Source organism: Sus scrofa, chromosome 16 (genome assembly GCF_054392235.1).
Source record: "Sus scrofa isolate SSC_HxYL_T2T_F1_AM1 chromosome 16, Sscrofa_HxYL_maternal_Yorkshire_Landrace_v2.0, whole genome shotgun sequence".
Lineage (NCBI taxonomy): Eukaryota > Metazoa > Chordata > Mammalia > Artiodactyla > Suidae > Sus > Sus scrofa.
In genome coordinates, this window is record NC_139398.1 from 13334090 (window position 1) to 13362019 (window position 27930).

General features: G+C 38.5%; 1 protein-coding gene and 1 long non-coding RNA gene across 10 annotated transcripts in view; one reads left to right on the forward strand and one right to left on the reverse strand.

Annotated features, from left to right (window-relative positions):
- CTNND2 (catenin delta 2) overlaps window positions 1-27930 on the reverse strand; it is a 1014682-nt gene that overhangs the window by 723348 nt on the left and 263404 nt on the right. The window lies entirely within an intron of this gene.
- LOC146395446 (uncharacterized) lies at window positions 20680-25293 on the forward strand. Its single transcript, XR_014830757.1, has 2 exons — window positions 20680-20742; window positions 21256-25293. It is a non-coding gene; the product is annotated as an uncharacterized LOC146395446 (long non-coding RNA).

Consider the following 27930-nt stretch of genomic DNA (forward strand, 5'->3'; position numbering starts at 1 on the left):
GTATATATTAATTGTGCATTCAACACATATCTGTTTAGAGTCTACTGAATTCTGAGTGCTGTACTTAAAGGTGCGTGTAGTCTATTAATTTTATTTCCATTTTTAGACTCAAAACCAAACCAAAAAATCCAGCAATAATAACAGCAAAAATAAAAAAACAAAACCACAATTAACTTCAGCAAAACACATTGGAAATTGCATGCCGAGAAATGACCACATGGCTGAAACTGTTAGAGCATAAAAGGAGATAAAAATATTTAATCAATGGCATTTACGAAATAGCTATGAATCAATGTGTCCTTTGTTTCTTACTTGTGGTCTACAGGAAAGGGCCTTATTCCTCAAAATTTCTTTCCACCAACTTTTTTTTCTTAGGACATTTGGGGGAAGATATTTTGTCTAAACCTTATACCAGAAGACCACATATGCATGGTCCATTGATTTTCAACAAAGGGTCACCCCAATTTAAAGGAGAAAGGATAATGTTTTCAAGAAATGGTGCTGGAACAATTGGGAAGCCACATGCAAAAATAAAAAAGGAAAAGCAACAAATCTCTATCCTACCCTTATTTCACACTATAAAAATTAACTGAGTGAATCATAGACCTAAATACGGAACAAAAGAAAATACGAGAGAATTTTTGCAACCATGGGTTAGACAAAGATTTCTCTAAAAAAGACATATAAATGAACTACATAAGCAAAATATGCATATGTTGGAATTCATCAAAAGTACAAACTTTTGCTCTTCAAAAAATACTGTTTAAAAAATGAAAAGGGGAAATTCCCGCCACGGCTCAGTAGAAACTAATCTGACCAGTACCCAGGAGGAAGCAGGTTCGATCCCTGGTCTCGCTCAGTGGATTAAGTATCCAGCGTTGCCGTCAGCTGTGGTGTAGGTTACAGACACAGCTTAGACCTGATGTTGATGTGGTTGTGGTATAGGCTGACAGCTGTAGCTCTGATTTGACCCCTAGCCTAGGAACCTCCATATGCCATAGGGGTGCTCCCCCTGCAAAAAAAAGACAAAAGAAAAATGAAAAGGGGAATTATACACTGGAAAATCATACTTGCAGACAGAATCTGATATAGGACTTGACTCCAGAATATAGGAAAAATTCTTGACTCAATCAGAATAATAACACAAACAATTCAGTTAGAAAGATTAAAAAAATGCTTTGACTATTTCAAAAAATAAGATATATGGGTGATAAATATTCATGTGAAAAGATGCAATGGTAGCTCTTTTCTCTCACCTAAATTTGCAACAACAAATTTATTTTTATTTATTTGCACAACATATTTATTTAGTCATCAGAGAAATGCAAAGTAAAATCACAATGAGATACCACAACAGGCACCTAGATTAAAACAGAAAAGATGAACAACAGTAAGGGTGGCTGTAGCGCAATGGAAGTTCCCAAACTACTGGACCGAAAGCAAAAGGGGAGAACCACTTGGCAACAGTTTGGTGGTTCTCTAAAAAGAAACCAAAAACATAAACTTAACATATGAACCAACAATTTTTCCTGTATGTATCTACTCAAGAGAACAAAAAACATGTCTTTGCTAAGACTGATTCTTGAATATTACTAACAGCTTTATTCACAGTCACAAAAAACGGGAATAGCTAGTGATTGGATAAACAAATACAATAAAATACTTTCAAAAATAAAAGGGAACATGTCACTGATACATCCAATAATGTGTATCAAGTGTTATATGAACTAAAAGAAATCACATACAGAAGACTAAACACTCCGAGTCTATTTATATCAAGTTCTCAAAAAGATACAACTACACTGACAGAAAATAGCTCAGGGTTGCCCAGGGGTGAGGAGGTTGTGGACCAGGCAACTGATTACAAATGAGCACAGGGGAGCTTTCCAGAGTGATGGGAAGATTTCCTATCATGATTGGGGTGCTGATTACATGACCGAATACATTTGCCAAAACTCACTGAATTACATCCTTAAAATTGCTCAGCTTTATAATATGTAAATTATACTTCATCAATTCCAACAAAAATTTTAACAGCACAGGTGTTTGCTACAGAGTTTAAATATAGATTTGATTTTTTAGACAATAATTCAGATTGAGAATTAATTTTTTAACTTTAAAATTATAAGCATATTATTTTCACCCCAAATATACAGTCCAGAGGAATGCAGCTTAACACACTCTGAGGAAACTGCTGTCATTTGGGGCTACCCCAGGGTGAACATCTCTGCTGTCCTGGGATGTCTGTTTCCTTTGGTGATGGACCTTCTAGTAAGGCAGCTACTGCCAGAGTAAGGAAGGCAATGCAAAAGTTAGGGTAGCCTCTTTCAGCAATTTAGAATACAGAGGGGAAAAATATTAGGAGTACTAGGAATAAGTTCCCTTAAAGTAATGAGGCTCAGGTTTAGAATCCAGCTGTGGGACAGAAAGAGGTGGCTACTAGTATCCTGACCCCTGAGAATCAATCAGACTTAGCACCGCACCAAGTGAAGGTCGGCAGCAGGGTCAGAGATGAAGGCATGAAAAGTGGTACAGGATTCTATGATGATGTAGGAGAGGGAGGAATCAGTAATGAGGATGGTGAAAAGACTGGCGAGATAACCTCAGGAAAGATAAAAACAAAACAAAATTTTGCAATAGAAATTTAAAAAGTCCCTTCAACCAATATGATTGTTGTCCATCTCCAGGATGCCAGGACGTCCTGGCATCTCTAGGTTTCTATCTTTAGAGTTCAAGTTCTTGCTCATGAGATCAGGAAGGAAAGAACTGTTCTCATCTACGCTGGCAAGAGTCAGTCTATCTTTCTCCAACTTCTCATTTGAGGAGGATTCCACTGTAGCAAGCACCTCCCCAGCCCAATCCTAACTGAGGATTTTACTACCGGTCCACTATTTTGAGAGTCTTCTTTGAGTTACACTCAAAATCCTAGATGTAATACAAAAGTGCTGAGTGGTAAAGTGCACCTCACAAAAATCCAATCATGAATTATAAGGAGCCCAGTCCATGACACTGCTGCTCCCACCCCCTTCCCCCCGTGTACACTGCTTTTTGTTACAGACACAACCCCAAGAAGGCCAGTCATCTTAAACCAGTGCTACCAATAACCAGAGGATTAGAGTCACTGACATTTACAGCAAGAAGCAGTGGGTAATATCCGGAAGTGAGAAACAAATATGAGCACACAGCCAAAATCTAGTACTACAGAACAAGGTAAAGACGAGAAACATCTAGACATATATATCATATATATTCCGCTGTCCAGTATAGAATGGTATTATCAGCCTCTTCAAAAGACTGAGTACACAGTGATATAGGATATCTAATGTGAACTAAACCCTGAGGCCCTAATGGAAACAAAACCCACTAAAATCTAAGAACATGTTAGTTGTGGAGCTTTCCCACTGCAAGCATGGTAAAAGGACATTTTTCTTTCATCCAGTCTTTTGCTAAGTGGTTTCACCTTTCTTTCACTTTTCTTTCACCTAGTCTTCAGTTAAACGGTTGATACCAACTTGCCCACCTTCCCCCAAACACTCAGTAATGTTTACCTCCTCTTCCCTCTGATTACATCTTCAGCCTGAGTGCTTGTTGTGGCCTCCTGACTATCTCCCTTAAAGTTTTTAATTGCATTGTCTGGAAGTGAACGCTATAGCATGTGTGACATTTTGCAATTAGGTAAAAACTAAAAGGTAAACGTACACGTAAAGACATTTACATAATTCATTGAGATTATATAAAACACCTTCATATTAGGAGTGCACACATGGCTAATTACAAAATTATATTCCATCAACCATCACAGATTAAAGAGTCAGAGTATTTAAGTCACTTAAGTTGAGAAGTAGTTAGGTCTAGGAATGTGTTTGCAGTTTTGCTAGATACTCTGACTTTATCTCGTGACTGTCACTAGTAATTAACACTCTCTCTTTAGAGAAGCAAAGACAGGGGTTAGCACTACTTCAAAAGACTGAGTACACAGTGATATAGGATATCTAATGTGAACTAAACCCTGAGGCCCTATGACACTGCATGACCCACCCCCCAAAACACACTGATGCCCTTTATATTGTGAGCCACATGGGAAATCCGCTGATGCTCTTTATGAAAAGAAATATTTCCTCTAGACTATGTACTAAGCTTCACATGTAAATAGGAAAGTAAAAGCATAAAAAGTTTTACACACACACACACAAAACAAGCTAAAAGTCAGCAAAATTGTTCTGCTTTCTCTTTGTTTGGTGTATTAGAGGATCTTTCACTGTTTCTGCTAAGCCAGGAACCTGTTTCATCTATTTTTTAGCTGTCAGGCAGTGGATAGATGGTGAATAAAATTTGAGTTAATTTGCAAAGGTGTTTGGCAAGCATTTGAAAAATTACTGGTGATCACTAGGCTCCAAAATTGGGTCATGAAGAGCAAGTCCCATAATACAGACCTTTTGTCTTCGTGATAGATGTCTTAGCACTAGAAGAACTGGGGAATTCTGGGAAAACAATGCTTCTGGACTGTAGTCAAGCATCTGAGAAGTCTTTTCATAGTATCCTGGAATGCTCTTCTAGCTCTCATCATTTTGATCATTCTTCAAGACCTATCCAGTTGTCACCAACTCTACCAAGCAGACCCTAGTTAATCCAGGTAAAGTCACCAGCAGCTGTTCAGTAGTTCCTTAGAACAGATGTTTGTTAGTGTGTCATTTGACCAAGTGCGCATCACAGTGCTTTTAACAATTTAACACCAACCTCCTCTACCAAACATGATCCACAATATAATGTTTGGCCTGTGTTAAGTTGTCAAAAAATAATTGTAAAGAGCTGCAGCTAAAGTCCTTCAGACAAAATTTTAAAATATTACTATGGTAACAGTAGGCAGAGGTTGATACTTAATGACAGCATGGAAATAATATCAACTATTTCAAATGACAGGGAGTTATTTTATCACCCAACTGAAATTCTTTTTTTTTTAGTGGCTGCACCCAGGGTATATGGAAGTTCTCAAGCCAGGCACTGAATCCGAGCTACAGCTGCAACCTACACCACAACTGTGGGAACACTGGATCCTTTAGCCCACTGTGCCACAGCAGGAACTCCCCAACTAACTTGCCTGTTCATGTGTGATTTGGCTAGGCCTAGCGATTACTTAGATGACAGAAAGAATTTAATGAGTTTTCACCATGGTGGACTAAATGGGTTGAATCCTAAAAGATAAAGTTTAATCAGGATAAATGAAAATGTCCTAATTTCAGGTTAAGATATTTTATGGTCCAAGAATAAGACACTGAAGCTTAATATCATAACATGCATAGAAGACTACAAATTAGTGGGAAATAGTCCTTGAGCACTTCTTCTTCATTAGTTTAAGTGATAAGCATTTTACAGGCACCATTCAGCTCAATCGTCATAACACTGCAAGGCAGTGATATCAGAATGTGCAAGTAAAAGATGAGGCAGTTGAAACTGAGAGGAGAGCTTACCTAATCTACCCAAGGCCACACAAATAATGTGTAACATAATTACTGTTATTGTTATTGAGATCATTGGCTCTTTACGTCGAAAGCCTAGTCTCCTGGTCAACATGCTAACTGCTTCTCAAAGAAGTCTGGGTATTGACTTGGCCCCTAAAAACATTATAACTTCATGCTGTGCTAATAGACATGTTATGCACAGACTAAGAAAGGTGATTGTTCTTCACTACTTTTTCTACATTATAAAATAATGAGTCTTGCCAGGGGTTTGTCAATTTTGTTCACCTTTTCAAAGAACCAGCTCTTGGTTTTATTAATTTTCTCTATTGTTTTTTGAGTCTCTATTTTATTGATTTCTTCTTTGATCTTTATAATTTCCTTCCTTCTGCTGACTTTAGGACTTTTTTGTTCTTCTTTTTCTAATTCGTTTAGGTGGAGGGTTAAGTTGTCCATTTGAGATCTTTCTTCTTTTTTGAGAAAGGCCTGTATTGCTATAAATTTCCCTCTGAGCACTGCTTTTGCAGCATCCCATAGATTTTGAGGGGTTGTGTCTTGCTGTACAGTGGGAAAATAAAAAAAAAATAATAATGGTTGTCCAAATTATAGCATCTCCTGGATGGTGAGGTGTCCAAATAACAAAACAAACAAAACAAACCAAAACAAAAAAATGGTTACAACTTTTGAGACAACTTGGAAGGACATGACCACCATCTTGAAATATCTGGAGAACTGTCCTTTGCAAATTGGACTTTTCCATTTTGGCACAGCTCTAGAAGATGAGACAAGAACCGACCAGAAAAAGCACTCTGAAATTCCTAATGCCCCAGAACAGAACGGGCTAATTTGTGAAATGAGAAATTCCTCTACACAGGAGAGTGTGAACTTGGAAAGCAGATGATGTAAGTTCAGGGAGGTGAAATCAGGGCAGCAGATTTGACCAGGTGACCCCAGAGGTCCCTTGTCACTCTGAATATCTGTCATTCTACATCCATCAATGATCTAGTTAGCAGAACAAATGAAATGTCGAAGCTATGATTCAAAAACTAAGTTCCATGTCAATATTTCTGAAAAATGTGTATCAAACATTTCTTTGAACATTTCTGAACATTAGCTGTATGCTCACTGCCTAACCCAGAAAGGGAAAACAATTCACATATGAATCAATAAGCCTGATGCCAGTAAAGATACAGAGGGAGATGGGACAGAGCTACTTGGTGTAACAGCTGTTCCCCACAGGTGACACAAGAACTCCTGGCATCTCTAAAAATCTCCAGGGGGCTTCCATCACTATGAGTAACAACGGTATTTGTGTGGAAATAATATAAGTATTTCCCCCACTAAAACAGAACAGTTTACTCATCAAAAAAACCCAAACAAACTAACCACAAAAACTAGCAGCCATTAGGGGAGATCATGACATGGTGATCAAGAACCGAGTAACACCACTGGCTTTTTTGCCCATTCACAGTGTTACCCATTTTATGCTTTATTTGAAGGTGCATGTTTGTATCTGAACACTTGCTCAATTTCTTTTTTAATGTAGAGTCAGTCCTCAAATCAAACAGGCTATGAAACATCATACTTTGTTGTTGTTGTTATTGTTTTTGTCTTTTTGTCTTTTTTTTAGGGCCACACCCATGGCATATGGAGGTTCCCAGGCTAGGGGTCCCATCAGAGCTGAGGCCACTGGCCTACACCACAGCCACAGCAATGCCAGATCCCCGCCGAGTTTGTGACCTACACCACAGCTCACGGCAACACCGGATCCTTAACCCACTGATGGAGGCCAGGGATCAAGCCCACAACCTCATGGTTCCTAGTCAGATTTGTTAACCACTGAGCCACGATGGGAACTCCTCAAACATCATACTTTGTTGAAAAAAAGGAAGCTCCCCAAATTAATTTGAAGTTAAAATACCTTATTTTTTATAGAAGAAAATCAGTCTCCATTCCCTCGTAGTAATGCACCCAAGAACATTTATTATATAGTCATCTAATTCAATCTCAATATGGTTATCCACTAACATGTGTATCTTTGAAAATGATATATAGCGTCTTTTAATTCTGTTTATTTTTTTTACTCAACATTATGCTTTCCAGTCCTTGCGTCTGTACAGAGACTTAATTCATGATTTGAGACCAATGCCGAGTTCTCCATCCACGGATTTTTCATTCCTTGAGACGTCTCTCCCACTCCTCTGAGCTACCCAACAACGTGTGTGATGGGTGCCTGCTCTGCATGGCGCCCTGTGAGCTAGAAGAATGTCCCTGATAAAGCTCACCAGGGACCCACCATGTTGTCAGCAGGACTCTGACAACACACAGACTGAATTTCACCCAGTTCAGTCTCACTGGCTTCTGGAGGGGTTGATTAGCCCACGTTGCTAGCCAGGACCGCAGGTGAGATTCCGTTTTCCCCATTCTTGACAGCACTTGATATCATCTGCCTTTTTTCCCAAAGTGACTGCTGCAAAGAGATCATCTTTTTATTAATTTGCATGCACAAATTACTAAGAGGAGTTTCTGGTTTCTACTTTTGCAATTTGTTCAGTTAAATGCTTTGCCCATTTCCCCACTAGGATAAACTCTTCCTTTTAAAATTTATTTATATGTTCATTAATTGCAGGTATTAAATCTCTGCTGGTAATTAAACATGCCTTCTCCCAGTCTCTCAGATGTAAGAGATTTCGTACTTCTCTTAAATTATTTTTTCAAATTGTCCTTCACCAAATAGAAATATTAATTCTGATGTAGTCATGTAATGTAATTTTTCCCCTGATGATTTTTGCTTTTGTGAAAAAAAGTTGGTTCGAGAAAACTCTTCCTACCTTGATGTAATTAAGCTACCCTCTACATTTTATTTTACACATTTTATAGGATTATCGTTCACATTTAGGTCTTTAGAACATCAGAAGTTTTATACTCTCTTCCTGTTATAAGAGTGGTTTCCTTGCAAGTTATACTACTTTTATCACATATCAAGGTCGCATATATTCATCAGGATGTTTTCTGAACTCCTCAGAGGCAATAATCTGTTTCTCTTTTCCTGTACAAGCATACATGGGTTTTATCGCTATGAAACAGTTCTTGGTAAAAAACTGTTGGTAAAAAAAGGCAGGAGGGGGTTTACGATTTTAATACATCGAAATAAAATACTTATTTTTAAAACATTCAATTCTATATTTTATAATATCAAATAAGAACATTAAGTTCTTGATAATATTTAAACTAGATTAGGGGAAAAATTAGGCTACCACAAGACATCCACATATTTCCATTGAAAAGGATTCTGTTCACCAGACTTCCTGTGAAGCATAAACATTTATTTTTAATATAAGGGAAAATTTTACAAGGTTTGAGTCTTTTTACAACTAAAATCTCATGCCAAGACACGGTGTTCACATTTATAAAATAAAATGAATGGACAAGATGATGTTGAAGGTCTGTTTAAGCTCTAAAATTTTTTATGAGCCTATAAAAATCACCCAAATAGAAACTTCAGTGAAAAAAGCCATTTCTGGAAAAGTTTCCTAGAAAGTAAGGTTTCTGAGGCGTTCACCTTCATGCCTTGTCTCAAACATAAGATCATATCTAGACCAACAGAGGATACAGAAACATCCTTTGTTCCAAAGTAGGTTGATTAAAAGTTAAACAGTGAAAACAAGACAGAACAATGAAATTTTACTTTAAAGTAATATCTACTAATGTAACAGGCTTCAAGACTGAAGACAAGCAATTTAGTCAAATAAGAGATACGAGGAGTAATCATACCTCATCAAATCAAATCTGTATTTCCAAAACGGTATTGTCCAAATATGTTCTTAACGAATCAAATTGGGAGTTCCGGTTTTGGCTCAGCAGTATCCGAACCCAAATAGTATTCACGAGGATGCAGGTTCGATCCCTGGCCTCGTTCAGTGAGTTAAGGATCCAGTGTTGCCATGAGTTGTGGTGTAGGTCACAGACAGGCTTGGATCCTGCATTGCTGTGGCTGTGGTGTGGGCGGGCAGCTACGGCTCCAATTCGACCCCTACCCTGGGAACTTCCATATGCTGCAGGTATGGCCCTAAAAAGAAAAAAAAAAAAAAATCAAATTTATGTAGGGAAAACAACACCCTCCTGTCCCTAAACATTATAGAACATTTTATTGAAATATTTCTCTGTGAGATCTCAGTGGGAAAATAGCACATCATTTTTAATACATATCATTACATCAAAAGTATTACATGTAATATCACTTAAGATAATACTGGTAACTTATAATTATGCCAGTTCTCCCCTCAGACAAAATTGAGTTTCTTTAGATTTTTTAAAGGAAATCCATAGTAATTTCCAAAAATGTAAAAAATTTTACTGAGGGGTATTAAAATAACTATTTCATTATCATGATTTTAAAATGAGACAACATTCCACACTCTCCGCAATGGCTGCAATAAAGACAGATAATAACAAATGTTGTCTGGGATATGGAAAAACAATAACATTCACACATTGCTAGTGGGAATGAAAAATGATACAGCCACTCTGAAAAACAGTTTGGCAGTTTCTTAAAAGTTAAACATAAACTCGTCATACCCAGAAATTACACTCCCAAGAATATATCCATGAAAAATAAAAACTGATGTCCACACAAAGACATGTCATGCATGTGTTGCAGAAGAATTATTCGAAATGGCCTAGCACAGAAACAATACCAATGTCTCATCAACAGGAGAATGGATAAACAAAGTGTGTAATACCTATGCAGTGGAATGCTATTCAGCAATTAAAAGGGATGAACTACTGATATATGCTAGAACACGCATGATTCTCAAAACCATTACAATAAATGAAAGAAGCGAGAGGCAAAAGACTGCATATTTACGATGCCATTATAATGAAATGTTTAGAAAAGGCAAAACTATAAAAAAGCAGTTATACATATATATAAGTTGGAAAAGGATTTGAGGGAACATTTTAGGGTAACGGAAATTCTAGAACTGGATTATGATAAGGAAGCCCTTCCAAGAATGTAGGCGTGTCAAACGTCAGGGACCTTTTCCCTAGTGAAGCAAAGAGAACTGGTAAGAATAGTTTTTTTAAAGTCTCTGAAAATTATCTTAAGGGCATATAACACATGGGGAAATATTTTTTCAAAACAATCAACTAAATCTTGGTTCAAAGACAGCCTGGGGCATTTGAACTATCACACGCTCCCTTTCTTGCCAATCAACAGGATGGAAGCTCTACTCTGAGTGACAAGAAGATGGGGTTCACTCTCTCACCACCTCCAAATCTAAGGCTGCATTTCTTTCTTAGGAAGGCAAACTACCAGCAGTACTTGTCTATCGTCTGCTGCTCCATTTTTTTTTTTTTTTGGTCTTTTTGCCTTTTCTAGGGCCACTCCCGCTGCATATGGAGGTTCCCAGGCTAGGGGTCCAATTGGAGCTGTAGCTGCCAGCCTACACCACAGCCACAGCAACGTGGGATCCGAGTCGCATCTGCAATCTATACCATAGCTCATGGCAATACCGGATCCTTAACCCACTGAGTGAAGCCAGGGATTGAACCTGCAACCCCATGGCTCCTAGTCAGATTCATTAACCTACTGAGCCGCGATGAGCACTCCCCTGCTGCTCCATCTTGCAGAAGCTCTATTTCAGGCAATGTGACTGAAGGTCTGGAGCATCCTTCCCTCACACAGCCCAATTTATACAGTGAAAGCTCTATCTCAGGTACAGCAAGCTGACCATGTTTGGCTTTGATTGGGTCTTGCCCCAGCTTGCTTATAAGGAGGTAGTACCATGCTGGGAGAGGCAAGCTGAAAAGAGCAAGAATTACCATCCAGCTCAGCATCTTGCTCATTGAGCAGAAATGCCATTCAAAAAAATGTGGGTCATTCATTGTCCTGGCTCCCACCTCCAGAGCAGTGGTGCAGATGCTCTGCAGAAGGGGAGAGACAAGATTTGAGAACAGAGAGCACCAGTCCTCTCCGTAGTAAGGGGACTAACTGAACCAGAAGCAGAGTGCAGGGAAGTTCAAGCCTAAGGGCATATTGTAAACAAAGAAGATCTTTGTGGGAAACAATTGGGAAGGTTGGTAGCTCTATGATAGCAATAAAGGAGCAGACCAGCTAGAAGTTTATCAAAGAGAATCCAGGAAAGAGCTATGAAGACAGCTCCTGGGGTTGGAGCAAATCTCAGAGACTCAGGAGTTGCAAGAAAGAGATGGTGAAAGAGAGCCTAGCTAAAGCAAAGTCAACCATGGAGCAAGGAAGGGTATGGAGGCAGAATGTGTGTATGCTTAAGGTGTACTCTCTGAGGGACAACATCAGGCACTGACCAGGGAAAACAAACTTCCCTGAACTAGTCCACACAAGTTACTAAAAAAAATAAGTAAGCAAACAATGAATATAACAAGCCCAGGCATGTTTGACAGGGGAGGGATCAACGATTAGAATTGCTGCAATATATTATCTATATTATCTAAAATGTCAAGGCTTCAAACAAAAAGTTACAAGACATACAAAGAAATAGGAAAGCATGACCCCCCCCCCAAAAAAAAGACAAAAAAATACAGACTTTAGGAAGTGCTGTTGAAGGGGCCTAGAAAGTAGATTTAGCAGACAAAGATTTCCAAGAAGCTGTTATAAATATGTCCATAGAACTAAAAGAAAGCTTTTAAAGAATAAAATGAGTGAAAAAATAGTAACAAACAAGGAATATCAATAGATGTAAATTATCAGAAAGAACCAAGTGAAAATTCTGGAGTTGAAAAGTACAATAACTGAAATAAAAAAATTCACTAGAGCGGATCCATGGCAGATTTGAGTTTGCAACAGAAAAATGAAGTAAACTTGCAGAAGGACTAATAGAAATTATGCACCCAGAAGATCAGAGAATAAAAAATGAAGAAAAATTGAAAGAGTCGGAGTTCCTGTTGTGCCTCAGTGGAAATGAATCTGACTAGTAACCATGAGGTTGCAGGTTTGATCCCCAGCCTTGCTCAGTGGGTTAAGGATCCAGTGTTGCTCTGGCTATGGTAGGCTGGCAACTGTAGCTCTGATTTGACCGCTAGCCTGGGAACCTCCATACGCTGCAGGTCCAGCCCTAAAAAGTAAAAACAAACAAACAAACAAAAAATTAAAAGATCCTCAAAGAAATGTGGACACTATTATGCATTCCATTACACATGTAAAAGATGTACCAGAAGGACAAGAATGATAGAAAGAAACACAAATCAAATAGACAATGATTATAAACTTCTCAAATTTAATGGGAAACATTAATCTATACATCAAGAAGCTCAATAACTTTCAAGTAGAATAAGGACAAAGAAATTCACACCCAGATACACAAAGGTTAAAATGGTGAAAAAGATGATGCGAAATCTCAAAAGAGGCAAAAGAAAAATGATTCCTTATTTTCAAGGAAACACCAATAAAATTAACAGTTGACTTAACATCTGAAACAACAAATGCAAGAAAGCAATGGGATGAAATATTCAAGGACTGAAAGAAAAATAAACTGCCAGACAAGAATGTTACATTCAGCAAAATCATTGGAAAATGAAGGTGAAATAAATTTATTCTTAAACAAACAAAAAGAACCCAAGAGATTTGTTACCAACACATCCATCTTTGAAGAAGTACTAAGGAAAGTTCTTTAGGCTGAAAGTACATGACACTAGACATTAATTCAAATCAACATGAAAAAACAAAGAGCATCATTTAAGGTAATTACGTACTTACAAAAGACAGTGTAAATGTTGATTTCCTCTGACTTCTTTTCTTAACTGATTTTAAAAACAATTGCATAAAATATGTGTATGTCATTGTAAGCCTGTTTCTAGAGCATATATAAATATATTTAACAAAAATGGCACAAATGAAGTATATGGGAGGTAAAGCATCATGAAAGACTGACACCAGATAATAAACAGAATAATCAGAAACAAAGGAAGAGAAAGAGACATGGTTAAAAAAACACAAAACTCCATAAATATATTCCTGCTCTCCTTTCTTCTCTTGTCATCGTTTAAAGACACAAAGTTATATAAATTACAACAATATCTTGTTGGGAGTTTCTGTTTTGGCGCAATGGAATCAAGTCTAACTAGTGTCCATGAGGATGTGGGTTTAATCCCTGGCCTCGCTCGGTGGGTCGGGGATCCGGCATTGCTATGAGCTGTGGTGTGGGTCACAGACAGGGTTCAGATCCTGCGTGGCTATGGCTGTGGCATGGGCCAGCAGCTGCAGCTCCAATTCGACTCCAAGCCTGGGAACGTCCATGTGCCACAGGTGCAGGTGTGGCCCTAAAAAGCAAAACAAAAACAAAAACCCAAAAAACAACAAAAAAACCCCACAACAATATATTGTTGGTTTTGTAATAGAAAGCAGACAGATGTAATAATATAGCAATGAAAGCACAACAAAAAATATAGGCATGAAATAAGCTATATTAAAAATAACTTTTTTATAGCTCCCTGGAATTAAGTTAGTAAAACTCTGTATATATGTATATGGTAATACATGTATATCTGTGAATATGCATATTGAGGCCCTAAAGCAGCACAGTGGGTCCTCTAAATCCACAGATTCTACATCAGTTGGTTCAACCAACCAGATTGGAAATATTCAGAAAAATAATGCCAGAAAGTTCCCAAAACCAACACTTGAATTTGCTGGGCACTGGTAACCATTTCCATAGCATTTACATTGTATTTACAACATTTCCATAGCATTTACATTGTATAAGGTATTGTGAGTCACCTAGAGATGATTTAACAGATGATTTACAAGAGGGTGTGTATATGGGTTATATACAAGTCCCATTTTACACGAGGGATTTAAACATCTGCGAATTTTTGTATCCTGGAACCAAGCCCCTGTGGGACAATTGCACTAAGAAAGTTTTAAAAATATAGTTAAAAAAAAAAGAGTATTACACTAGAAGATATTCACTCAATGCAAGAGCGAAGAGGAAAGATGAATAGAGGACCCAAGAGACATGAGACATACAGAAAAAAAAAAAAAAAAAAGAATGGCAGAAATTCACGTATTGCAAACACGAATGTACATGAATTAATCCAATCAGAAACACAGATTGTCATACTGAACCAAGAAAAAAATACATAAGATCCAACTACATGCTATCCAGAGGAAAAACCCTTTAGATTCATAGGTATAAGGAGACTGAAAACAAATGGATGGGAAAAGATATATACATGCAAGCAGGAAAAAAAGAAGAGATACCTGGAATGGCTATCCTAATATTAGACAAAATAAATTTTAAACAACAATGACAAAATGTTAATACAGATAAAGAGGGACTTCTTTTACTAATAAAAGAGTCAATTCATCCAGAAGATTTAAAATTCCTATACATACAATGCAACTAACTATTGAGCCCAAAATACACAAAGCAAAAACTGATAAAACTAAAGGAGATATGGAAATTCAGCACTACTAGTTGGAGATTTAAGCAATCCAGTTACAGTAATAAACAGAAAAACCTGAGAGAAATATAGATCAGTGGAATAGAACTGAAAGTCTATGGGAGTTTCCTTTGTGGTTCAGCAGTAACAACCTGACTAGTATCCATGAGGTTTCAAGGTCCATCCCTGGCCTCACTCAATGGGTCAAGGACCTGGTATTGCCTAGAGTTGTGGCTATGGTCACAGCTGCAGCTCTGATTCAACCCCTGGCCTGGGAACTTCCATATGCTGTGGGTGTGGCCTAAAAAAAAAAAGAAAACAAAAAAAAAAACAAGAAAGTTTAGAAATAAACTTATGCATTTATGGTTAGCACCGGCATTGTTTATAACCCTATTTTCTGTTGGATACAGACTTTCCTAAAATATTTTAGTCTGATTCCATAACTTTCTACTTATAGTGGGCTATTTTAAAAGAGTCTTTCAACCTAAGACTTTGTTCTATCCATTTCTGTAAAACCATCATTTAGAATCGAATACCTTTCTTCGTCCAATGAGGCCCAGACTTGAGGCAGTTAGTGACTTTTTTTGAGTGCAAAGGGATATAATCCCTCTTTTATACCTGATTTTTCTCCTTGGATATTAACCAGGGATAGAGAAAGGGAAGGGTGTTGGTTGAGTCTATCATTGAAAGTGGGTCATTATTTGTAAACCCAATGAAACCCAATCCCCCTGAAGTCAAGTCTCTCTGCTGAGTTTATGATGAACCCCTCCATCCAAAACTTTATTCCCTTTTTTTCCCACACCTGTCTCCCCCCAAGATTGAGAAGTATCAAAGAAAAAGGGGGGTGGGGCGGTGAGACCAAGCAGGACTCTTTAGAGCCCTCTTGGGTACAAAATCCTTTCTGTGTCCCGCATTTCTTGTTTGTAGATGTTCCTGAGTTTCAAAGAGCAGATTCAAACAGTTACTAACCAGGGGAGAGAGGGAATGCAGATACAAAGGAAAAGCAGTCAAGAAGCTGGGATAAAGCAGAGTGCTAGTTCCGCCTCAGGGGACATACATAACAATTTGAAACACATTTTGAGGTTTTCTACAGGAACTAAGATCCCCACCCAGGTGGAGGGTGGTAACTTCAGGCTGAACCCAAGCATGAAGACCCCAGACTGGTTGGAACCAAAAGGCTGATGATTGAGATTCCTGGACCACAACCCTGTCCCCTCACCACCAACCAATCAGGAGAAAGTAACACACCCTGCACCCCTCCTCCCAAAACTGGCCTTCAAAAATTTCCATGAAAACCATCAGAGAGTTCAGGACTTTTGAGCATGAGCCACCCGTAGCCCTTGCTTGGCTCTTGCAATAAAATTTTATCTGCATCAAACTCCAATGTTTCAGTTTGGCTTCAGTGTTGTGGTCTGTGCATGTTGATCAGAAAGAAGAATACTCCGGATTCCAAGCAAGATGAAGAAGAGGCAAGTTTATTGAGGCGAGAGACGCTATTAATACAGCAGGCTGACTTCCTGATGATCAGGGAGAGCCGACCTTGAAGAAAAATAAAAGTTTAAGAAGAGAGATGCTGCAAGCACAGCGGGATGACTTCTTGATGAGCAGAGAGAGATGACGATGAGCTCTTGGTCATGTCTGTTTTTACAGCCCAGAGAGAGGCGAGTCTCACGATACACCGGCTGACCTGCTGACTGGTTGGGAAAAGATGGGTCTTTTGATACACTTGCTGGTTGGTGTACAGGGCCCTATAGAGTTTGGGGGAAGTGTCCAGCGCTCCGCACTCCAGAGATTCCACTGATTCATTGTGCCGGAGTGCAAACTCTGGAAATATGAATTTTAGAAAAGAAAGAGAACGAGAAAAATGGTGCTGGAAAATTCAGGATGAAAACACTGTCCTCAGTGTGCAGCCCACAGTATCAGATGCTGTGAATATGTCAAGAGGTTAAGAAACAAAAAGAGGCTATTATTTTGGCAGCCTAGTAGCCAAGAGCAATTTAGAGCAATTTTAATGACATATTGTGAGCAGAAGATTTAACCAATAGGTTGAAAGATAAACAGGAAGTGAGGAGTTAGAGGCAAAGAGGATATAGCACCCTTTCAAGATTATTTGGTGGTAATGGGGAAAGAAGGACAGCTTGAAAACAAAACTAAAGTCCAGGATTTTTTCCCCTTTAAATATAGGATGGAGGCAATGATTTGGGCTCATTTTCAGACAAATGCCATGGAGCAGGGGTTATTAAAAGATTGACAAAGAATGGGTCATGAAGGAAGATTTGGAAGAATACGGACATAAAAGAGGAGGGGAGTGTGGTTAAACATTACCTTTTTTTTTTTTTTAATTTTGGGGTCACACCCACAGCATATAGAAGTTCCCAGGCTAGGGGTCAAATCAGAGTTGCAGCTGCTGGCCTACATTACAGCCATGCAACACGGGGCCTGAGCCATGTCTTCCACCTACACCATAGCACATGGCAACACCAGATCCCTGGCCCACTGAACAAGGCCAGGGATTGAACCCATATCCTCATGAATACTAGTCACGTTCCTTACAGCTGAGCCACAGTGGGAACTCCATTAAACGTTATCTTTAGAAAGAAGATACCACCCCTGAGAAAGGAAGAATGATTGGACAGATGGTGGGAATTTGGAGTCTTAAAGTCACCTCCTAAGCATAAAGGAAACAGAAGAGAGGAGGAAGACCATGGAGGGGCAGAAACAGAGCCTACCAGGGCTTTGTTAGTTATTTGCTGAAATAATCCCATAGACGCTTTAAGAGTTGAGATTGGAAGGATGGAACTTTCATCATTTCTGAAGGGATGTTAGGGACAATACCTTTCCATTATTAATGTCTATAGTTCCCCACATTCTTTTCTCAGAATCACCAGAATGCCTAAGCCACATCTCAACATGCTTAATATGCTCATCTCATTTCTTTTTTTCCCCCCAGTTTTTATTTATTTATTTATTTACTTACTTTTTAGGGCCACACCAATAGTATATGGAGGTTCCCACGCTAGGGGTCAAATTGGAACTGCAGCTGTCGGCCTACACCAGGCAGAACAACACAAGATCCAAGCCACGTCTGTGACCTACACCACAGCTTGCAGTTAATGCTGGATCCTTAACTCACTGAGCAAGGCCAGGGATCAAACCTGCGTCCTCATGGATACTCGTCGGGTTTGTTTCCTCTGAGTCACAATGGAAACTCTCCTGATCATCTTATTTCTAACATTCTTTTTTCTTCTCCTGCTATTATGACTGTACTTTAGTACATCAGCCCCTTCCATTCCCCATAGGCAAGAATTTACTTCATCCCCCTCTAAGCCAGATGGGCAGTCTCTTTAACCCCCTGTTTTCAGGCCCCTTTCTGTCTTGCCTTGCAGACCCCCTGTCTGGGACCTGGGGCCTCTCTGGTTTCTTCCAGCAGACCATCTCCCAAGCCTCCCTCATCCTCCACACCAGTGCTCTGCAGAATTCCTCTGTCCCCCTTTATATCAACAACCAAAGCTCTTCTGCTCATTTCCAGTCTTCTAGAAATGTGTTCAAATTCTTCCTGTTCCAAGTCACTATCGTCACCAAGAGTTTAATCCCCATTCATTCATGATTCTATCACTTCCATGGAATTTTAGAGGAGCTAAAAGAAAAATGAGAAAAATTTGTTCCTTAAATGAACACTAAAAGGAGCTCCTGCCATGGCACAGTTAAGAACCAGACTGCAGTGGCTTGGGTTCATGTAAAGGTGCAGGTTCAATCCTGGCCCACTGTAGTGGGTTAAAGGATCCAGCATAGGTAGCAGCTGTAGCTCAGATTCAATGCCTGGCCTGGGAACTTTCATATGCTGAAGGTACAGCCATAAACCTTTAAAAAAGAAAAAAAAAACACTACGAATGATCTTTTGAGACATTACCTAGTTAGCATTTATCTTGCACTTCCAATGGAAATTAAACACACACACACACACAGAGGCACACAAACTCTTTAAAAGTTGGCTATAGAATATTTTATAGCTGTAACTACTGCCAATCTCAAATCTATTTTTGCCCCAGGATCATTCTCCAGGAACTATCAGCTTTGTCTTCCCTTTCTTCCCATTCAAGGATAATACATCTATTAAAGGTGGAAGTAATTTTTATGAAGGAGTAGACTGCTTTGCTATATCCATCCAGATCACAGCTACAGCAGAGATTTCCTGTCCTCAGTAATTACGGAGATAAAACTTTTACTAGAAAGGGCATAAAGACTTGGGGTGGGGAAAGCTGTGCAAAGGACTAATATTCACGAAGAAGAGGTGGGTATTAGGGTGCAGGCAACCATTACTATTTCTACTGCCTCTTGTTTATTTCCCACCCTCCAGTACAGCTTGGCAAGCTACCTTTACTGTCTGAAAAGGGGGAACTCTCTTAATCACAGAAAATCAGGTCCAATGTTGGAGTTTGGGAGACACTTCTGAAACATAGAGTGTGTCATCCTGGCAACCAGCTGGAGTGCAATCATTTGGAGCACATCTATTTATCAATACATGCAGAGAGCAAGCTGAAGACTTGCACATTGGTGTTGAATGGAGCATGAAGAAAGAGCAGTGGAGACCGCATAAATATTAAGCAATGACCTTCCGTTTGGAAGTTGCAGGCAATTCCTCACATGGACTTTTATGCATTCAGAATTTATTTCTCTGGGTTCCAAGGTGCAGGCGGATTGTACTAGGAATAAATAATATCATGATTCAGAAAACCATGGGGGGATAAAGGGCTACCAGCAGAAAAAGAAAACCTCAAATAGACAGCAATTTCGGAATAACAAGACAGCCATTTCATTTAGTAGCTGCAAAGTTTTAAAAGAAAACCAACCATGATTCAAAGTAAAATCATGACCTTGGCAAATACCTACTTAATTTTTTTAAAATTTCTAAGTGCCCTCTGAATGGCTAAGAAACTAATAGAAGTATATGCCCCTGTATGCCCATGAGTAGGCCAAGTTCTTGCTAGTGAACCATTTTAATAGAACACACAACTCAGGGGTATAGAGATACATTAAAAGACTGTCTGGCTAATAGCTCCCTTGAAAAAAATGAGTACAAATGCCCAAGAAGAGTTGAAAAGTTGTCTTTTGCTCAAACATAATGTGTATCAGAAATATTTTCATCTTAAAGTATATATATATCAATACCTGGCACCCAATTTCTCCCCCCAGTTACCTTTCCTGTAAGCTTTTATGTGACAAATTGCTCTTATTTGAATTGTTTCTTCCTTGTTTATGAAAACCTCTCAGTATAGAATGTCACCTCTTTAGCTTCAGAACAAATCTTCTTAAAATCAGAGTGGCACGCACAAGGAGTCTGCAGTATCAACTTCTAACTCATATGAATGTCTCAGTTCTTATTTTGAAAATTATAATGACCTTTATATTATGTTTAAAACATTACAAAGGATATACCTTAAAAACCTGCCCATCAATCTAGTCTCCAAATAATCACTGCTTATAAAATATATATATTTATATTTCTTTTAATTATCATCTATGATTCATTTTCAAACTCCCTTTGGTTTCTTCTCCCTCCATTCAAAACCCATTATAAAATTACCAAACTATATTATCTTAAGGTTAGATGATCTAAGGTTATCTAAGGTTATCTTAAGGCTGGATGATCTTAAGGTTAGATGATCTAATCAAAAGCTGCACTTTATAGGAAGGACAGTGGGTAGAGAAGTAATATTCAAAAGGATACAAATTAATCTGCTTAAGAAAAGTAATGCCTTAGAACAAGGTATTAGTTAAATCTAATGCAAAGAACTGAGCTCCAAAGTTTTTTTTTTTTGTTTTTTTGTTTTTTGTATTTTTTTAAGGGCTGCACCCATGGTATATGGAAGTTCCCAGGCTAGAGGTTGAACTGGAGCTGCAACTGCCGGCCTGCACCACAGCCACAGCAACACCAGATCTGACCTGGGTCTTTGACCTACACCACAGCTCCTGGCAACGCTGGATGCTTAATGCACTGAGTGAGGCCAGGGATTGAACCCGTGTCCTCATGGATACTAGTTGGGTTTGTTACTGCTGAGCTACAATAGGAACTCCCTAAAGTTTTTGATTTTAGTGAGAAAAGATAACAGCCTCTCTCGATCTCTCTCTCTTTTTTTGTTTTTAAGTCAAATAAGTTTCAGACTTTTGGTCTTCTGTTGTGGGGCAGCAGAAATGAATCTGACTAGTATCCCTGAGGATACAAGTTCAATCCCTGGCCTTGCTCAGTGGGTTGGAGATCCTGCTTGCTGTGGCTGTGGTGAAGGCCGGCAGCTGCAGCTCCAATTTGGCTTGGGAACTTCCACATTCCATGGGTGTGGCACTAAAAGGCCAGAAAAAAAAAAAAAAAGTTTCAGACTTTTAGAAGTTTTGTTAATATATTATGAAAAATTTCGATTAGATGAGGGGATAGCATTTTGCCCCTCCTGGAAATTAATGGCTTGTGTCCAGGCCTGGCTACAGCACATCTCTCCTCTATGGATCTATAAAAAATATGCCTTAAAAAATTAGAATTACCATGTGATCCAATAATCCCAGTTCTGGGCACATATCTGGAAAAGATGACAACTCTAATTTGAAAAGATACATGCACTTGCATTATTTCTAATAGCTGAGATCTGGAGGCAACCTAAGTATCCAAAAGAAGATGTGGTACATATATACAATAGAATGTTACTCAGTCATGAAAAAGGATGAAAAAATGCAATTTGGAGCAATATAGATGGACCTAGAGATAATCATACTAAGTGACGAAAGTCAGCCAGAGAAACACAAATTTTGTGTGATATCACTTATATGTGGAATCTAAAAAACAGCATATAAATGAACTCATTTACAAAACAGAAATAAGAGTCACTGTCATGGAAAACAAACTTATGGTTACCAAAGGGGAAAGGGGGGAGAGATAAACTGGGAGTATGGGATTAACAGATGCAAACTGTTATACATAAAATAGGTAAACAAAAAGATTTATTGTATATTAAAGGGGACTATAGTAAATACCTTATAATAAACTATAATGGAAAAGAATTTTAAAAGAACATTTATACATATATATAGATAACTAAATCATTTTGCTGTAAAAATTAAAAGTAGTAAAAAATTTTTAAAATAGAACATGCCTCCAGACTGAGTGATCCATTCCCAAAAGTTCTGCAAGGGCTCTCTCACTAGAGATCCAGTTTCTCAAAAGCATCACTTATTTTTGGTACTTTATAGTGTGCTTCCTAATTTTTTATTTATGCCTCAATTCTACTGCCATGTTAAAAAAAAATAACAAGATGCACCAGGATTCGTCTAAGGTATTACTGGTCTCCAGAAACAGACTAGATGCCTAAATTCTTTGTTAGCCCTGGATAAGTGCTTCATTTTTCTGAATCCCATTTAGTTCTTTGCTTCTACAAAGTCCCTTTGAATCATATATATGTTCCCCGGGAAAAAGTCACTAAGTGCACACCAACGATCCCTATAACTGAACAGAACATGGGTGTCCACAACTTTTCAGTAATCCTGATTTTGGAAAAGGGTAGGTTCTTATTGCTTGATGAGAAAATATTTCCTTGGCAACTTAAAAATCCTTCTAGTTTTGGTTAATCAGTTTCCACTGGAACTGAAAGGAAAGATGTGAGAAATCAAGGAGACAGGACATCTCAGTACAAACCATCTTTTTTTAATGGCTGTACCTGAGGCATGTGGAAGTTTCCAGCTGGGGGTCGAATGGGAGCTGTAGCTGCAGTCCTATGCCACAGTCACAGCAACAATGGATCTGAGCCGCAGCTGCAAACTACACCACAGCTCATGGCAACACCTAGTCCTTAACCCACTGAGCAAGGCCAGAGATCAAACGCACATCCTCAAAGACAGTATATAGGGTTCTTAACCCACGGAGCCACAGTGGGAACTCCTATACAAACCATCTTAATCAGTGGCTTTCAAAAGGGGGTGATTCTGCTTCTAAGGAACATGTGGCAATGTCTGGTGACATTTTTAATTGTCAAAACCAGGGTGAGGAGCTGCTACCTAGTACCACAGTCATCTAGTGGGTAGAGGGCAGCAACGCTACTAAATATCCCACAACGTACAGGACACCACACACAACAAAGATGTCCAAAATGCCAGTGGTTCCAAGAGTGAAAGCTTCGATCCGAATTCTTACTACTCAGAGTGCTGTCCTCACACCAGCCGCTTTGGGCTCTTCTAGGAGCTTCTTGGAAAATTAAGTCCATCACAGATCTACTCCTTCAATCTACATTAGCAAGATCACCAGGTCACTCATGTGGACGGTCAAGTCAGAGAAGCACTGATGTTACAACACTCAGTCAATCCTTAAGTGTTTTAAAAGATCATTTGTCAGGAATTCCAGTTGCAGCTCAGCAGTGAGGAACCTAACTAGATTCTGTTTCAATCCACGGCCTTGCTCAGTGGGTGAAAGGATCCACATGTTGCCATAAGCTTTGGTGCAGGTCACAGATGTGGCTAGGATCTGGCATGGCTGTGGCTGTGGCAACGCCAGCAGCTATGGCTGGCCTGCAAACTTCCATATGCTGAGGGTGTGGCCTTAAGAAGCAAAAAAAAAAAAAAAAAAAAACCACCTGTTTCATAGACCAAAAGAATACCCTTAGCTTGAATAACAGGCTCACTGTTTCAGCACCCTCTCTTGAATACAGTATTACCATTATCACCACGAGTCCCACTGGATATTAGTAACTGTTACAAAAGAAACCCATGGCTCAATAATATGGGAAATTCTACGTAGAGCAATAGGATAATGCACCTTAATAATCTCCAAGAAGGAGCTATCATCTGCACCATTTCCCAAAATGACTGAACTATAGGATCTATTTTTCCTCGGAGCATTTAAGAGGCCTAAGGTTTCACAGAACACATTTTCCTTTTCTCAGCATGGAAACTAAAGAGAAACTGATTAAAGTTCAGATCTCTCTCAACAGAGTCTTGAATTAGCTACTATCTACGGTACTATAAGTGGCTTCAACAAAAGACAAAATCCAAGGCCTGCCTTGACAGTGAAGAATCTCCTGGGTACTGCTGCATGTTGAAAGGACAAACAAACCTAGGCCTGAAGATGGACTCTCCTTGTTCAGAAATCCTATTAAAAAGACACATGATTTCTTCACATTATCTCACTGTTCTGGTGATATAATGCTTTCTTCAGTATGTAATAGGAAAATAAAAGCATTTCACAAGCAATTCTTGGGAACAAATGGCAAAATAGAAGGTAGAAAACCTAAGTAATTCGATGCCAGTGGTGACTTTATTATGCACATGAATTATCTGGACCCACACACTGTCTTTCTTCATCACTAATTATAGTAAGGGTTAGTTAAGATTTGCTTAATGAATAGAATCACCACAGCTTTGCAAAAACCATGGACACTTCCTTCACAATTAATAAACCCTTAGGGATGCTCCAGACTAAGTTTGAAACCCTGGCATTTAATGTTGATATGGAGATATCTAGAAATAGATATAATATTATACTACAAGAAAAAAAAAAGTATAGCTTTAAATGTGAATAATGGTTAAAAGACAGCAAGTGGAGTCACACATGTCTGGGTTCAAACCTCAACAGTGCCCCCTTATTAAGGCCTGAATTCCCCCTGCCCAATCCCCCTGGCCACATAAAGGAAAGGGCTGTATCTTCCTCATCAAATAACAATGCAAATGTAGGTTGAGAGAGAGGATCTCTGAGAGCAGGGTCTTGGACATAAGGCATCAGGCTGCCGGCAATTACTATCATTATACTGCAACTTCACATTTTTTAGGGCTTCCTGGTTACTTAGACATCACTGGGTGAAAAAGCAGTCATTTCATTTTATCAAAGTCATTCTCATGGATGGAGCTCCAGAAGGAAAAATGAGCCCAATCACCACTGACAATCAATGGTGTGATAAAGGGATAATGGGCCAAATCAATTCTGCTGATCAATGGAGTGATAAATGCTAGAGCCACATGGCATTAAGAACCTACCTAAAAAGGACTTAACTTTTCCTGAGTGAAGCATTTATTTAAAAAAAAAAAAAAATCAAGTGTTTACTCCGAGATGATTGATGAGTTCAAGGTGTCGGGCAGAGGTTTTTCTAAAGGTAGCCATGCATGTATTTATTCAAGGCCTCTCTGAGTACAGGCTACAGGATATTGAAAAAGATAGGCCATCCTTCCATTTTACGATACCCTGTGAAATTACTGAAGAGTTTGATTCTTTAACAGTATAGAATCATCAGCCAGGTCCCTCTTAATTCTCAGACGTTTTGCTCTAAAGTGTGCAATGGGAGAGTTAAGTGCATACACTGGAAACATCACTGGTCCAGCAATAAATAAACTCTACTCCAATCTTGGTTCTCCTACAACTGTCCACATCCTATTAGAAAAATTGTGTAATCTGGAGTTCCCATTGTGGCTCAGTGGTTAACGAATCCGACTAGGAACCATGAGGTTGCGGGTTCGGTCCCTGGCCTCAATCCGTGGGTTAAGGATCCGGCGTTGCCATGAGCTGTGGTGTAGGTTGCAGATGTGGCTCAGATCCTGAGTTGCTGTGGCTCTGTGTAGGCCGGTGGCTACAGCTCCGATTCGACCCCTAGCCTGGGAACCTCCATATGCCGCGGGAGTGGCCCAAGAAATGGCAAAAAGACAAAAAAATTAAAAAAAAATAAATAAAAAATGAAAAAATCAAATACCTAAAAATAAAAATTCAACAACAAAAAAAAAAAAAAAAAAAGAAAGAAAGAAAAGTTGTGTAATCTGGAGTTCCCATCATGGCACAGCGGAAACAAATCTGACTAGCATCCATGAGGAGGCAGGTTCAATCCCTCCCAGGCCCCGCTCAGTGGGTTGAGGATCCTCTGGCATTGCCCTGAGCTGTGGTGTAGGTTGCAGATGCCGCTCAGATCCCGCACTGCTGTGGGTGTGATATAGGCAGGCAACCGCAGCTCTGATCTGACCCCTATCTTGGAAACCTCCATGTGCCACAGGTGCGGCCCTAAAACAACAACAACAACAAAAAGAAAAGTTGTGTAATCTCTTTTGGCATCTACTTCCTTCTCAGAACAAGAGTGAAAGGAAAAAATCTTTTCCTCACACAATATTATTGAAAGAATTCGCTTAGGTAATGTAAAACAACTTAGAGGTTTAAAACAATAGAGCTGTTCACTGATTCCATGACATCCCCTTTTCTTTATAATCACACCTTCCTCTCAAAAAGGCTTAATAAGGCAATTGTTGCTTGTTACTCTCCATGAATATTAAATTGTACAAGTATGACATGTTAAGATCAGGGAAATTTTGTCTTAAAATTGAAAAAAATACACAGTCTTGAAAACAATTTTGTACACCAACTACACATAATAAAAATCAAAGTGTAGCTATTCAACAAGCAGTGACTAAGCACTATTACATGTCAGATGCTGCTCACGTGTTTGGACAGTATCAGTAATGGATACATACAAAAATCCCTGTCCTCATGGAACTTAGATTCTAGCAGCAGAGAGCAGAAAATAAATAATGATTATTATAATAAATCGAATTATATATTTGGTTGGAAGATGCTAATCTAATCATATATCTTAAAAAAGAGTAGAATAAGGTATAAGAGAGACTGTATTATATATATGCATAACTGAATTACTTTGCTGATACCTGAAACTAATAGAACATTATAAATTATCTACAATTTAAATTTTTTTTAATTAAAAGAAACAACTAGCTGGAATTCACCATGTATATCACGGGTCAGCAACTCTAAACAATATCACAAAAAAACCACTCCTCAACCCCAACATTTTCTGTAGGTCTAAACTCTAAATTGATTGCTGCGGTTACTGTGAGATTTTAATTGTGTGTAAGATATATAACTTCCTGCTATCAGTCAACCCCTAAAAGCTGCAGACTCAGCTGCATATATTTATTGCGGGAGGAAGTTCATAATGGTCCAGACTGTTTGAACTTGATTTGGATGCAGTTTGTGTCTCCAGCCCTTGTGATACAACAGGGTCCTATCTTTAGATTCAAAGTTAGGATAGTACAGGGAAGAAACAGATCTTCAGTTACATTCTAAGGAAACCCTTGGCATTTTACTTGGGCTTCAAATTTAAAACAGCAAAGGAGACTGCAAACTGTAAGGCATAATTGTGTGCATATGCAAATTTTAGTTCATATTAATATTTATGTTTATTTAAGTGTTGTAATTCTTAAATTATTTAAATATTAGTTTAGTGTATTATTTTCCTTGTTTTCTACTGCAACTTTAGAAAATTATTTGAAAATTGTTACTTTTCTGATTTCATGATAACTTCCTATCAAACTGTTATATTCTACCTTATTACGAGACATCAAAAAGTAAAATGTTTCTTTTCTAATTTTTTCCTTAAAAATGCACTAATGTAACTAAGGAATATGAAGTGATAACTTATTTTATTTGCTTTTACCAGTTTGAATATATGTTTGAAGTACGAAGAAATTTTCAATTGCACCTCTTTTCTGGTCATCGTTATTACTAATCTGATCTCACAATTGTTATTGAGAATAATTTTTTGTCTGGGGGGGAATGTTAAAAAATGACACACTCCAGAGGTCACATATACAAGATAGGCCAATGATGGGAAGTAGCCCCTTGATTTTTTTTTCTTAAATATTCAGTGCACGAAGTACAGGAAAACCACTTAGTCTAGGGGCCAACTTCATTACTTTTGGCAGTCTTCTCCTCAGTGGGAAGGTTCATTAATAGTTGAATCGATAAGTGGATCAATAGGAAAAAGTGAAAACAACCTAGATAATAGGATTTGAAGGGCTGATGGGAACAAGTCATGCCAGATATGGGACACAGGTAGCAAAGTGTCACTTTGTGGAATAGGTATGACAGTACATTAACTTGTTTCTCGCTGTAAATATCTAGAGCATGTTTTAAGTAAACAGCTGTAATTGTTCCTTCTAACTGTAGCAACAATCAAATGGTATGAGTGATACCTTGCAATGGATTTTTTTTTAATTCTGCTGGATTTATAAATACACAATGACAAAGGTCATT